This window comes from Amblyomma maculatum, chromosome 1 (genome assembly GCF_055883805.1).
Source record: "Amblyomma maculatum isolate TAMU_Amacu chromosome 1, ASM5588380v1, whole genome shotgun sequence".
NCBI lineage: Eukaryota > Metazoa > Arthropoda > Arachnida > Ixodida > Ixodidae > Amblyomma > Amblyomma maculatum.
The window spans coordinates 297,550,618-297,563,417 of record NC_139344.1 but is presented as its reverse complement, the minus strand read 5'-3'; the positions used below and the strand labels follow the sequence as shown (position 1 = coordinate 297,563,417).

The 12,800-nt window shown below is 43.0% G+C and overlaps 1 protein-coding gene across 1 annotated transcript in view; it reads right to left on the bottom strand.

The window, feature by feature from the left end:
• LOC146206858 (carboxy-terminal domain RNA polymerase II polypeptide A small phosphatase 1-like) overlaps positions 1-12,800 on the bottom strand; it is a 136,629-nt gene that overhangs the window by 84,772 nt on the left and 39,057 nt on the right. The gene's annotated exons all lie outside the window — the stretch shown is intronic.

Here is a 12,800-nt window from a genome sequence, read left to right as displayed (position 1 = left end):
CATGAGATGCAGTGATAAGGACCAGGGACAATTCTAATGGGATAACAGTATCTTGCCCATAGTTACATAAAGAGTGGTAAAAGTCACACAAGTGCCTGCAATGCAAGCCAGACAGGCAAAAATGTGTATCAGTGCATTTTAACCTTTATAAACACTGCACAGATTTCCTCTTGGCAAGCCCAAAAATAGAATTGGAGATTAACCCTTTGCAGTCCAAAACTTTTATCCACTTTCCAGCTGTCCTGGACCGAAACTATTTTGCCAGTTTGTGGCGCCGCTAAAAAAAAACACGAACTGTGGAAGAAAAGCTCGCAGGATATTTATTTTTTCTACTGCATTCTGCAGGTAACTCCTCTACCAATATTTGTGCAGCGTGTGATACTGCTCGAAGCATTCTCGTGGGTGCACGCCAGGGTTGTTACTGCAGGTTCTGCAGAAAAAGTTTCTCTCCTGCCTCCTTTTGTTTTACGATCGCTACAAACAGCAAAGTCCTTGCTGTTTTGGCCTAGGAGCTTGTAGATGAAATGGCTCCTCCCATCTAGCCGTTCCTCGCACTCCTTCCGCACAGACAGGCCCCGCTTCTTGGCTCTAGCCCTCACGTCACCCACCAGCTGCTGGACGAGGTTGCGGTTCTGCAGCTTTGTGTGCCTCAAAATAAAGCTACTGACAATGGAAATCTCTAGAAGCCAGAAAAAAGCTTTCACCACCATTTGATTGTCTTTGGACAAAATGCGTAGCTCTCACAGTAATGATAAGCACGGTCAACTGCCTCCACGTGTTCTGTGTAGTCGCATATAACCATTGGTTTCTTCATAGTCACTTTCTTTCCTCCTGCTTGTGTCCTTGTCAGTTGCAGAGGTACATTGTAGGCAGAAACAGTCACTTGACACTTGTCTCACCAAGCAAGTACCATATAGGAGTCTCGTTTTCTGTAAGCTGTCACTTGGCCCTTTTTCAGCTTTTTCTTGACCTGCTGTGGCATTTGCTGGCGATTTAGCATCGGCGAAGTGCTGTCTGTGTAGAGGTGGTAGCCATTCTCCGGTGTAGCTTACTGCACTTTCTGGAGCAAGTGGAGGACAATATGGCAGGTGAAGGGGAGCTCGGGGCGGCCGAGACTGCCGGTTGTGCTGCCGTAGTAGGGCTCAATAGACCTTATGCAAAACTGCTGCCATCTATCGGACTTTCAGCGAACCGCGCTACGCGACGCCATGTTCAAGGGTTGAGTGCGTCGGCTGCACTTACGGCTGCTGCCGTCGCGTTAGCTGCGTCTGCTTTGTGCTGTGATTTCCGTGTATTTGTTCACATTCAAAGCAAAAAATGATAGAATAATAGACGATTGACTTGTCCACGCTGCCTACATAATGTTAAATGGCGGTTTTCTTTCTATAGCCGCCGAACATATTTTACAAAGTCTGAAAGACACCTGAAAGAACACAAATGTTTTCAGTGTGGAGCTGTGATGCATGTTTTGTTTTGTTTTTTTTGCCATATTGCAAAACAACAAACATTATTTGCCAGCAGCAATTCAGAGAAGTAGTAGAATGTACCAAGCAATGGGCATACAGAAAATGTGATGCATACATGTACAGGGCTGGGTACTTTTAGACAAAATAAAGTTGGAAGACATGTGTGCGCTCATTCTTACTTCTACTGCGATAGCTGCAGTAGCAAACCTCGTTGCTTAGCGCGGTAAGGCTCGCTACAAATGATCTGTGGATAGTGTAAAATGGTTGGCAGTTTCAATCCCTACCTCATTACACTGTTTTCATGGCTCGCCATAAAGGTTAAACGAAGAAACGGCATTATACAGTGATATGGATGGGAGAAAAGAAAACTGGTGTGGTCCAAATTAAGGCGTAACTCCTTTTCAATGCACCTCACACAACTCGCGGAAAAAGATCTCACACTAATAAAAAAAAAAAGCAAACAGCGCGGTGCTCGCCATCACTATAGCAACAATCATGCGAACTAGAGGTAGACGACAGCAGCTAAACAGTAGGGGCAGTGGCTGCCACGTATATACTCAGAGTCATTTCTTTTGCAAGTCGTGTTCTGAAAACGCATCTCAGCAACTGAAGCCTGGACGTAGTCCACTATATTCAATTCATCGATGAATCGAATGTGTAAAGACGTTAGAATATCGCACTGAAATTTAAGAGAGCAGTCTGGCGCCTTTGAAGTGCCGAAACCTGTTCTATCTGGATACCTGGACGTATACATAAGGGCGAAATCTGTTGACAGCTTGTATGCATGAAACCTTAAAAGCTGAGATGAATTGGTGAGAAGGAAATCAGGAACAACACTCTTGCACATCTTTTATGTGAAAAGGCGATGCACAGTCAGTCTACAGGCAAATTTAACACACCGTGGGTGATATATTTCGTCTGCCTTAGCACCGGGTACTGATTTGCAATCTTCCAGTGCACACTAAAGATATTTTACAATTCAGGCGCATCGTTGATCGAAAGTACGCCTAGCGCGACAACCACGCGAGAGCAGATTAACACAAGCCTCAAGAAAAAAAAGAAAAAAGCTCAAGGGATGTAACTTGTTGCTTCTTTTCTTCTACACCCTTATTTCAATTTTGCATACAAGGGGCACAACATTATGTCGATATTATCGGCAACAACGAGCATTAACGCAGCCGGCTGCGCAACCCCCTATGCCGCTTGCCGCTCCTCAAAGCAGCTACCCTTGAACATAGCGGAAACGCACGCGGCGGCCAATAGATGGCAGCAATTTTGCATAAGGTCTATTACCGAAATGTACCCCGTTTGGCAGGCGGCAAATGCGTAAACATGCATGCCTTATTTGTTTGGCTTTTACGGATTATAGCATTTGAACCTTGAATCCAACGGTGCTCTCAGTGGTGCAAATTTGGGGGCGGGCTATGAAATGGTCTCTTGCTTCCATGAGTTGCCGGCTGACCTGGAGAGGCATCATGGCAACGTGCAACATCCAAAACATTCGCAGAAATCTTTTTCAGCAGAAAGCGTGTGGAAAGAAAGGCATCTTGTTCGGATTCAAGGCCATGTTTGTAATTACTCCAAGAAAAGCTTTGAATTCTGTCAAAGTCACATCTTCCCAGTCCTTCCAAATTGAGTCCTTTGGATGCTCACCAGCACTCGAAATCTTTTCATGCGCATACCGGTTTGTTTCGCGCACAATATTGTCCATCACCTCGTCTGTAAAAAAAACAGCTGAAAATAATCCAGCTCACAGTTGAGATTGTAAGCGCTTACTTGTGATCCTGCATTCGTGACAGTGAAGGAAAATTGAGTGAAATCAGGCACATTGTCCGCGTACACGTTCCAGTCCGCAGCATGTGGTTGCGCACTATTCCCTTGTGCATCAACAGAGGTGCTGTCTTGGTCACTCGCTTCTGTCGAATTACTGTCATCACTATCTGATTCTCTTCCTCACTGACATTGCGTGAAAAAGTGGCCATGCTTCTCAGCGAACCACGTGCAAGTGAAAACGCTCTGGTATCCAGCTGAACATTGTCCCTCAAGAGATGCTGCATCATCTATACAAAGAATGCGCACGAATCGCAGTGAGGAAAACTGCAAAATTTAAACCGCGAACACCCGGGCAGTGCCCGACAGCGGACCACTACGGCTGTGTTGCAAAGCCCGACAACGGACCGCAAAGGGTTAATCCAATGTCGACTGGCACATGAAGCCCCTGGAATAAATCCGCTTCTCCTTCAGGTGAAAGTTTTGAGTCGCTTTTTTTCGGACTTGCATTCTCCAAACCTGGGAGTCAAGCATTAGACAAACCACAGACGGCGAGGCACAAACTTTGCTGCAAATGTAGAAAAAGTAGGAAGAAAACCAATCCTGTTCAAAGACTAAGCGAAATGAGGTGCCCATGCTTCACACCTCTTACCAGAAACTATTTGTCACTAACAACCACACCACCTCATCAACCTTCACATAACTGCTTCCCACCAGGAAGGCACACCTACACGGCAAACTTTCCTTTTATAACGGGCATCCATAGGCGAGCTATTTATCAAGTGTTGGATAACTGCAGGGAATTCAAACAAAGCACAACACTTTGACTTAATAACACTTCTCAATAAGACCAGAAACTTTCCAACCCCCATCACATTGCTAAAGCCACGCAGAGAAATTGACTAACTCCAAATGCACAGTCCCATGTGTGCTATAAGAAAACACAAAACTTGTACTGGCTCCTAATACATTTTGCACATCTTCTGGGTCTGCAACTGTAGAAACAATCACTTATGCAACAGCATCATTTAAACACTATCACAACATCAATGCCAAAAGCTGCTGATCGCATTCTATGCAGCCTGTGCTCTCAAAGCCTCTCTTGCCAGTCATACAATCCATGCCAAACTATCACTGAACTGTACTGAGAGCAATGTGCAACATTCACTGTGAATGCCCACTGCCTACAAGAAGCAGTGAATGCCAAGTTAGATTCTGATTTTTAAAATGATGATGTGCAGGCACTAGGGAATGACAAAAATGGACATGTCTCACTGTGTTTCTAATTTTTTTTTAGTGCTGTCATTTGTAGGGTTTTAATTTCAGTTCCCATGAGCTGTAAACCTGCGAAGTAATGTTTTTTTGCACAACTCACTGCTCCATCATGAGCGTGTTGTGTTTTATGGCACATAGGCAGCTAAGGCCATGATGGGCAAAACACAAGGTTTAGATGTCCTGCTTGGTGACAAGTTAAACAATTTAAAACACTACAGTAGGTTTAGGACATTTGCGTCTTTGAATAAAAAAACAAGAGGTCCTAACTAGTGAATTTTGATCTAGGAATAAGCTAGGGTGTAATGGGATGTACTCATCATAAAACTGTGGGAGATGCTTTTTTTTTCCAAATTTGCCGAGTCTTGTACAGGATATTAATATGTGGTTTATGATGACCTCTCCGCAGTGTTCGCATGTAGGTTTGTCTTTCTTTGCAAGAATGAAGTTATGTATTAAGTGGGTGTGTCCAATGCGAAGCGGCATAAAACTACTTCAATGAAATGTCCTTGATGAATGCACAATTTCCGTTCTTCTGGTTTGGTTGGTTTGGTTTGTAGGGTTTAACGTCTCAAGGCGACTCAGACTATGAGAGATGCCATAGTGGAGGGCTCCAGAAATTTCGACCACTTGAGGTTCTTTAACGTGCACTGACATCGCACAGCACACGGGCGCCTTGCTTTTCACCTCCATCGAAAAGCGGCTGCCACAGCGGGATTCAATCCCGTGCCCTAACCACCGCACCACGGCGGCGGGTCCATTATTAACTGGCTTTGCTAAGTTTAACTTGTTTACTTCATTACCCAATGCTCCCTGCCATTTCTAATTTCTTCACAAATTTTGCAGTATCGTATTGTATTGTATTAGGTTTTTTGGCACATAAGCAACCCAGGCTATCATGCGCCAGGAACAAGGTTTATTTTTATTTTGTGTTTGAGGACTGATCTTTCTTTTTTTCTTTTTCTTTCTTTAAAGTTTGTTCATGAGGTTTGCATCCTTTAGGAAATGGAGAACATTGTTAACTTTGACCAGTGCATCTTCTCCCAACAGCAGGCTGGGATGAAGTGTTCTGTGTAAAAATGTGCAAAATATCTTTTCCTTAAATTCTCTAGCCCAGTGCATGAAAGTAGGACGTGGTTTATTGTTGGTTCACCTCCGCATCTTTCACAGAGAGGTCTGTCTTCTTTCCTTAGAATGAAGCTATGTGTCAGATGAGTGTGTCCGATGCGAAGACGACATAAAATGACTTCGATGAAGCGTTTTTGGTGACTGCACGATTTCCTTCTTCAATAGAGAGATTTAGCTTACCGTGATCCGCGATCCGCCACCGTGGCCCTCTACCGCTCGTGGGCGGGGCAGGACGCACAAGCTGATTGGTCCCGACGCGGCAGGTCTATATGCCAACATCCAGTATGTATCGCCATCTATCGGCGTCAAAGTGATCTGGGCATGCGCAGTGGAACGCGCGGTGGCGGATCACGGTAGCGGATAGCGGATCACAGTGTGCTAAATCTCTCTAATGATTGGTTTGACACGGTGTAACTTATTTATTTTGCTGTTCCATGAAGTCTGCCATTTTACTCTCAGTTTTCTCTTTACAAGTCTTAGAACACATGCATCAGCTCTCTCATTGCCACTGTTTCCAACGTGGCTTGGTACCCAACAGAATTTAATTGTATGTCCTTGTGTTTCTGCAACTATTATATTACGTATGACGTCTCCGATTAGAGGTTCTGTAGCTATTTCTATAATTTAATGCTGTGATAACGCTGAGAGAATATGTATAGATGATGCTATTTTCAATACCGGTATATTATTTTTTCTACTGCCAAAGAAATAGCGCGACATTCAGCTGTGAAAATTGATGAGAACTCCGGTAACTGTACTATTTTTTCCCATTTTCCTTGTATCACAGCACCTCCAACGTGAAACTCGGGTTTAGACCCATCTGTGTAGAACTCTGTAATCTTCATATATTTCATTTAGTGCCAAGAACTCCTGTAGTATGTGCTCATGTGCTGTTTGTATCTTACGGAAATGTGTTAGTGTAATGTCGTGTGCAGCAGGAAAATGGTACCAGGGTGGCAGTGGATTGGATTTTCGGGCAATATTTGGAAGAGAATGAAGTATATCAAATTCTTGGCATACCTATTCAAAACGAAGACTTAATGGTCTGATTACTTGAGGTTTGTTTTCAAAGTGTTCTAGATGGGCACTGGGTAACTACGGGGTAGCAGACATGTTTTGGCAGAGACCTTATTTTGAGTACATATGCACATGTAAGCATTGTTCTTCTGCCTGTGAGGGGTGGCTCATTTGTCTCAACATAAAGACTATTTACAGGAGATCTTCTATATGCACCAGTTGAAAGCCGTAAACCTAAGTTGTGTACTAGGTTCAGGCGTTTCAGATAAGGGGGTCTCGCTTACCCATACACTATATATCCATAACCTAATATAGAATGAGTTGCAGACCGATAGATATTTAAAAGACAAGTTTTGTCGGAACCCCAGTGTTTTCTTGAGAGCATCTTAAGTATGCTTAATGAGTGTGCTGCTTCCTTTTTGAGAGTGTTTATGTGAGATGAAAAGGTTAGCTTTTTATCAAATGTAATACCGGGAAATTTATGCTCGCTTTTGATGGGTAGCACAGTTTCCTTTAGGTGCAGGTAAGGGTCGGTATTCAAGCCTCGTCTGAGAGAGAAGAGGACAGCCACTGATTTTTGTGGAGAAAACCGGAAACAGTTTTTGTCCGCCTATGTAACTAACCTATTTATTGTTAGCCGTATCTGCCGCTCACACGTTGATATGTTTGAAGATGTGCATGCAATCTGGAGATTGTCAACGTAGAGTGAATACATAGTAATAGATTTCGGGATTATCCTGGACAATGAATTTATTTTAACAACAAACGTAGTGGTACTTAAAATGCATCCTTGAGGCACTCCATTCTCGAGTCCTCGACAGGGTTGAGCCCAGGCGTACATTGAACGAACGGTTTGAAAGAAAATCGTTCAGACAGTTACACATTTTGCCGCGGATGCCTAAATCTGCTAAGTCCCGTAGAATACCAACCTCCAAGTTGTGTCATGCCTTCTCCATGTCGAAAAAGATGGCGAGGCAGTGCTGTTTGTGTATAAATGCTTCTCGGATTGTAGTTTCAAGCCTAACGAGATAACCTGTTGTTGAGCAGGTTTTTTTGAACCCACACCGATTAATGTCTAGAAGTTTACGTGATTCCAGAATAAAAGTTAACCTAATGTTCAATATAGTCTCAAAAGATTTAGCAAAACAGCTCGTAAGGGCTAGCTAGAAGGGGAGGTAGGCGGCTTTCCGGGTTTAAGGAATGGAACTATAACGGCTCTCTTCCAAGCATCGGGTATCTTTCCTAGTGTGAATATTTTGTTAAAAAGTTTCAAAACAGCTTCTACTGCGGAAGCAGAAAGGTGTGCCAATATTTCATAGTGTATTGTGTCAGGTCCTGGGGCTGTTTTTTTGGGAGCAGAGAGTACTCGTGAGAAGTAAATTTTCTGGTGTAAGGTTCGTTTGTGCCACCACTTGTTGGGAGTCTATATTTCTCGGCCATACTTTCGTATTTTAGGAAAGGCTGTGTATAGCGAGATGAACTACAGTTAAATCTCGTTACAAGACACACTGTTACAAGAGACACTCGGTTATAAGAGACATTTGAAAATTGTTTGATTGGTTTTCCTATGTCTGTCATGTTAACAACATTGCATACAAGAGACATGGTTACAAGAGACACTCTGTTACTAAGGACAACTTTGGAGTAAATTCTTTACAATTTAGAAGAGACACAACCCAGATGTGCTCATGCAATGCAGGTGAAGCATGCCAACTCGTACATGATGCACTTCAGATTCCCTTAGCTAAATTCTGCTCCATATCAGCATCCCTTTTGTTGTATATGTCAGGAACTGAGAAGGAGTGCTTTCCAATGATTGGAAAGCCCAAACCACCTCGTTGTGTCAGCCACTAGCATCGCATTACTGTCACCTACGAAGCAAATCAAAATGGATGAATGACATCCAGCATTTTTAACTCCTCGCTGTTTAAAATTTAATCACAAGGTGAAAGCTCAGAATCCTGATGTCTTTCTCTTTGCGGACAATGCTTCTTGCAGCACCAAAGTTCTCGTGCTCAAAGCCCACCAGTTATTTTTTCGCTCCAAACTCCACACCCAACCTTCTACCAATAGACAAAGGCATTTGCACTCAGTCAAGTTGCTCGACAGGCAGCAAGACTGTACAATAGTAATTGATGCAAAATTTGCTGTTCAGGTGATTTCAAGTGTCTGGAATGGCCTGAGAAATGAAGCTGTGAAAAACCATTTCAGACAAGTAGGCTTTAAATGTGGTGACATGATGTAAAAGCTCCCATATATGGATACTGTGGCAAGCTTCCTTAAAGATGAAGCTTGGGCGAGCATCCAAGAGACTGCTGAGGTACCAGAATCTTTTGAGGAATTCTTATTTGCAGATGTGGATCTTGTGTGCTCCCAAAGAGCTTATAGACTGTGCAATTCTCGCGCAAGTAAATGGCACATGTGCCATAGAGGATAACTACGAGGACATTTTAGAGGAAAAGTGTCAGCATCTGAAGGTGACAAGCAAGTACGAGTGCTTCAAAGGTATTAGAGCAATAGGAAAGCTTGCAAAGTGAAGTGCGTTACCTCCAGAATTTGGGAAGGAATACACTCTGCACTCATAAAAATACATACTTGTATGAATAACTTCTTTAAGCTTTCCTGAACAATTTCCTGTTAATGCGTGTAAATGCATTTATACGCTGATGTGCAGTAAACTGATCAACACAGTGCTTTTACAATTTTTGGTTACAAGAGACCTTGCTTACAAGAGACTTCTTTTTCGGGTCCCATGAGTGTCTCTTGTAACGAGGTTTTACTGTAGAAACTGTTGCAATGTGTTCCCCTAATATATTTGCTTGTTCCATTGGAGTGGTTTGAATACCAGGTGTTGTTAAGAGGGGGATTGTAAACTGTGAAAATTTGCCATTTAGTTTCCGAACCTGCTCCCACATTTTTTTTTTATGTAGTTGAGCTGTTTATGAAGGTTACATATCTTTGCCACGAGTCCTTTTAGGCATTTCGTCGGATGTAGCACGCTTTAGCTCTTGCTTTTTTAAAAATAAGTTTTTGTATGTTGGATATCTGCGGAATGTTCCCCAGGCTTTATTTTGTTGCTTTTTTGCTTTCCTACAATCTGGAGAATACCAGACTTTATGGTTTTGATGCCCTACTCCTGAGGATTGTGGGATAGCAAATTCTGCGGCCGCAAGGATACAGGCTGTGAACTTTTCGTTTAGTTCATTCAGTTCAAGGGACAGAACACTGGCCAAAATATGTCATGAGATTACGGTGGAGATGAAAAGATCTTGCCTCATATAGTACAGATCGAGCACTACAATATCAAAGAAAAAGGCTTTACAATTTTTAATTTGCCATTGAAAATCGCATAAAAACAACCAAGGCGCTATCGAGCGGAGAAACCCTAGTACTTTCAGTGTAGCACCCCACAAGACTACATGTTAGCAAAATATCGCTGATTTTCGTAACTGCACATTGTTCTTTTTTCTTTAAGGAGTGCTTGCCATAATTTATAATATTTTGCGCTCTCTCCAGTGTGTCCTTAAATAAAAACCACCCCTGCTTTTGCACCGCGAGAGGTATGCTTTAAGGTTTTGCCACTAGATGGCGCCACAGTGTTTGCAGTTTCGTGACTGAAGCAATGACAGTGCCCACTAAAACTTTCGTCGACGAGGGCGTGCGTTATTGTGCCGTAGCAGCATTGAGTGTGAAACTGAAAAGGATGTTACTCTACGCAAAAAATGTCTGATGACTGTCTGGCGAGTGAAAGTTATATTTGTTTTCGGTACATCTTTTTTGTCGACCACCAGTCATCACGGATCACGGTCGCTGCTCATGGTTTCCAGCATCAGACTACATAAAAACGGGCACATGCATTGATCGAAAAATTCCCGGTAAAAATTTTCTACAGCGTTTCTAACCAAATCATTATGGAATCGAACATTTTAGACATCAATCTTTCCACTGCAGCAAAAAAAAATAGAGACCTAAATAGAGGGTTTACAAAAGTACGTCTGGCAACCATGAGCGGCACGCTGATCCCGCGCTGGCCGCCATATTTTGTTCGCTCCATCCGTTCGCTTCGTGTCCGTCCGTCACCGCTCGCCGTTCTGCTCGCCCTTTTCACATTTTAACCTAGTGTGCTGTGCTTGGACCTCTCTTCGGTCCCTGGCGGTTTCTGTTAGCGACGCCTAGAAGCGTATTTTGACAGCAGAGACGTGGCGGGGCCCACCGGCCGCGCTGCCGAGCGCAGTTACAAATTGCTCTACGAGTCGTGCATGGGCCCCTTGGCAATCCGCAGCGTCATATCTCTATCCAGGTACAGTATCCAGAGTTCTGTAATGTGTTTTTTTTTTGTGTCTGTGCGCCTTTGCTGTTTACTTGTGTGCCTATGAGAGATCATCGCGAGTTTGCTTGGTTTGCGCAATCACCGTCGCTCATCCCACTGGAAGATACTTGGTTGGTGAAATGAGCGAGGATGCATTTTATTTTATGATAAAAGGATCGTGCGTAATTTGACGTAAGTTGGACTGGCGCTTAGCACTTTCCTTCCCATGCCGTCGACGCAGTAGTTGGCATTAGTTCGGAAATAATCGGGGGCTGCTTAAAACAAAAGTGCCATGGTAATTTGTGCTTCCAGTGATTGAATATTGATTGGTGTGCGATAGGCGATGACGAGTTCATAAAATCTTTGTAATTAATTGATCAATTGATGAAAAAAAAAAGGAAAAATTGGAAAGTAAGGGTTTAAAGGTGTCAGAATGAAAAACCAGTGCTTGGTGATGCTAAAAAAGAAAATTTAGAATGTGTAAATGATTAATTGAAATAATTGAAGAATGTGTTCAAAAGTGTCAAATTGCTCAGAATGGAAAGCTGATTGTTGCTGACGCATGCGTATTGGTGTATAAAAATATAAAACGTCAAATAAAAAAAATAAAGAAATGATAGAAATATAACATACCATACATAACATAGAAATTTTATAACATACATAACAACATATAGCATACTACACTTGTGTGTAGTATGTTACTTTTGATGAATTCATATTTCACTGCATTGTATTCTTTTCGCCCCTCCTGCTAGGGCCCAGTTAGGGCCTGCAGTATTTGGTAAATAAAATAAAAGAGCTAAAATATAACACGTGAAGAAAACATTGTGCATGTGTGTGTATGAGAGAGACACATCGCGTTATACCTTTAACGACGGAGCTTAAGTGACCCCCTAATTTTTCTATAATGGTATGATACAATATAAATCTGATTTTATGAACACAGCCAGTTGCACAAAGCACAAACACTTCGCAGTGATGTGAGTTGACTTTTCAAATTTCTTTTCGTTTCAGCCGAGTTCCTTCTCCTCCTAGTTCATCGAAGCTTCCAATGTCAGCGCTTTCATATGAGATTACGGCTTCAAGTGTTTACTTTCTGACAGAGGGAATAAACAAGAAATCGACACATTTAAAAATTCCAGTGAATTTCAGATAGCTGTGAATTAGCGAACCATCGGGTGACTCAAAAAACACACAAATGTGAAGCGCACGCTTCGTTATTTTATCGGCCGCGCTGGCAGGTATAAAACCTGAGCTGCGCGCTCTGGACGTGGACCGGTCGAAACGGGCTGCACGTGAGCATGTTACAACACACTAGTGGGATGTCATCTTTTCCTGCTTTTCTAGACACCGCGGGTTTGGCAGCCACTTGCTTTTGCAGCGTGAAACACGCACCTCGGGCGCACTAGACAACCGTATTGCTCTCTGCACCAAGCACTACCATTTCGTACGACTGTGAAAAGTAGTTTCGGTAATCATGCCCGTGTCTTAAACCCAACACACAATGGTAAATGCAACCTACGTACAAAATGTTTCAAAGAACGTATTTGCACAATAGCGTTCGTTATACATGCATTGCTCCTTCTCCCGTGTCCTCCATCGCGGCATAAGCTTATCCTTCAAGTTCACAAGGCTCCATAGCGCGCAAAACAACCTTGCTGTTTTAGGGGATAGCACATTCTGTGAGCTAGCTCCCAGTCAGAGGGACGTGCAGCAATGCTTTACATGATGCAAGGGACCCTTGTAAAGCCGATTAGGACTGCAAACGAACGGTCGCATAGACGCGTATACCTTGATTGCGTGCGCGTCTACGACGGTACCCTGGCTGCAGAAGG